The sequence below is a fragment of the Cupressus sempervirens genome, chromosome 7 (assembly GCF_028749045.1).
Source record: "Cupressus sempervirens isolate cs-2001-9-10 chromosome 7, ASM2874904v1, whole genome shotgun sequence".
Lineage (NCBI taxonomy): Eukaryota > Viridiplantae > Streptophyta > Pinopsida > Cupressales > Cupressaceae > Cupressus > Cupressus sempervirens.
In genome coordinates this window covers 687,871,298-687,874,100 of record NC_143124.1, presented here as the reverse complement: position 1 = coordinate 687,874,100, position 2,803 = coordinate 687,871,298, and positions in this window count along the sequence as shown.

The following is a 2,803-nucleotide window of genomic DNA, read 5'->3' as shown; positions in this document are numbered from 1 at the left end:
ACCTAAAGAGTTGACTTGGTGAGAGTACTTGGTTGGGTGACTCGATGAAAGGACTTAAAGAGTCGACTTGGTGAGAGTACTTGGTGGCTCAACTTTATGAGCAGAATTAAAGAGTCCACTTGGTGAGAGTGGGCCTAACGGGGCAATGTGGTGAGTGGGCCTAACAAGGCAAGTTGGTGGGGCGACTTGGCGAGTGGTATTAGAGAGCCGACGTGGTGAACCGACTCGACGAGTTGGTTCGTTGAGATGACATGGTGAGCTGACTTGGCGAGTCGACCCGACGAGCGAACTTAAAGAGTCGACTTGGCAACGTACTCGAGTCAACTTGGTGAGGCGACTCGGCGAGCGGGCTCAAAGAGTCAACATGGTGAGGCGACTCATTGAGTCAACATGGTGAGGCGAGTCATGGTGAGGAGCTATCCTTGAGGCGACTTGGTGGGCCTACTTGATTAGTCAACTTGGTGAGCCGACCTGACGAGCTGAGATGGTGAGCGGGCTTAAAGAGGAGATGACTTGGTGGAGTAACTTGGCAAGCCAACTTATCGAGGTGAGATGGTGAGTCGACTTGGTGAGCTAACTTGGTGAGCGCACTTAAAGAGTCAACTTCATGAGGTGACTCGGCGAGTTAGCCTGCTGATGCGACTTGGGTGGGCTGACCTGGCGAACAAACTTAAAGACGCGACTTGGGCGGGCTGACCTAGTGAGCGAACTTAAAGAGTTGACTTGGCAACATACTTGAACAATTGACTTGGTGAGCTGACATGGTGAGTGGGCTTAGAGAAGCAACTCGGCGGGGTGACTTGGCAAGCACACCTTCTGGGGCAAGGTGGTAAAACGACTAGGTGATTCGACTTGGTGAGCTGACTTAGGGAGCTGACTTGGTGAGCGAACTTAAGGGGTCGACTTGGTGAGGCAACTTGAATAGTCGACTTGGTGAGGTGACTTGGGGAGCCGACATGGTGAGCGGTCTTAAAGAAGAGGCGACCTGGTGGGGCAACCTGGTGAGGCGAGACGGTAAGTCATCTTGGTGAGCCAGCTTGACGAGCTATGAGTGGACTTAAAGAGTCAATTCTTGATTTGGCAAAGACCACATGGTTAGATGACTTGGTGAGCCGACCTGGCTAGCAAAATTGGCAAGCAAACTTATAGAATCGACTTGCTGTCCCCAGCTAGGATCGCACGCCTGGGTCGACCCAACTTGGGTCACCCGACTAGGTCAACCCATCTCCGTCGCCCCAGCCTCGGGTGACCCGACTGGGTCGCCAGAGTGGGTCGACGAGGGGAAAAAAAATAACAAAAGAAATCATGAGAGGCCCTGTACAGCGAAAAGCGCTAAATTTTGGGCATTACAAAAAAAAAAAAGAAACAAGTTACCCGCTTTTGGATCACGCACAAGTTTCAGTTCACGTATTGCCGAGCCAACTCGAGGCGTTATGCCTAGCTAGCCGAATTCAAGGTAGGGTAGCCGAAACGATCTGATTTTAGAATTTTCTTTATAAAAAGAGATCATGATAGGCCTCGTAAGGCAAAAAAGAATGAAATTTTGAGAGTTCAAAAAAAAATGTTACCCAATTTTGGATCGCGCACAGGGCTCGGGTCACGTAGCATCGAGGTGCCCTGGGTGACATGATTCGAGCAAAAATTCGACGGTGGCATGAGTCGTGCAAAATCATTGGAGGCCATTAAGGCTCGAGGCGCTTCGAGTCGAGGTTGCCGAGGCGGGTCGGGTTGAAAACTTTGGGCGTTAACCAAAAAGAAAAAGTTAACCACTTTTGGATCATGTACATGGCTCGGGGCACTTAGAATCAAGTCGAGCATGGTGACATGAGTCGTGCAAAAAATTTGGAGATGAATCGAGTCGGGGCATCCGAATCTATTCGAGTTCAAAACTTTGGGACTTGACAAAAAAAAGAAAAAAGAAAAAGTTACCCGGTTTTGGATCACGTAAGTGACTCGGGCCACTCAGAATCAAGGCGAGTGCGATTACATGAGTCCAGCAAAAAAAAAAAAAATGGAGGCGGTTAAGGCTCGAGGCAATTCGAGTCGGGGTAGCTGAGTCGATTCGAAAACTTTGGCCGTTAGCCAAAAAAAGAGTTAATCGCTTTTGGATCACGTACATGACTTGGGGCACGTAGAATCAAGTCAAGCACGGTGACATGAGTGGTTCGAAAAAATTGCAGGCGATTAAGGCTCGAGGCAATTTGAGTTGGGGTTGCTGACACGATTCAGGTTGAAATCTTTGGGTGTTAACCAAAGAAGGAAGAAGTTAACCACTTTTGGATCATGTACATGACTAGGGGCACCAAGTCGAGCACGATGACATGAGTCCTGCGAAAAAACTGGAGGCAGTTAAGGCTCGAGGTGATACGAGTCGGGGTCGCCGACATAATTCGGGTTGAAAACTTTGGGCGTTAATCGAAAAAAAGAGTTGACCACCTTTGGATCACGCACATGACTTGGCACACTTAGAATCATGTTGAGCACGGTGACATGAGTCGTGCAAAAAAATTGGAGGCGGTTAAGGCTCGACGCGATTCGAGTCGGGGTTCGGGTAATTGGGGCGATTCGTGTCGGGGTTGCCGACATGGTTCGAGTTGAAAACTTTGGGCATTAACCCCCCAAAAAAAAAAGGTTCACCTCTTTTGGACCACGTACATGACTCGGGGCACTTAGAATCAAGTCAAGCACGGTGACATGGGTTGTGCAAAAAATTCGGAGGCGATTCGAGTCGGGGTAGCCAACTCGATTTGAGTTCAAAACTTTGGGCGTTAACCAAAAAAATAAGTTGACCGGTTTTGGATCA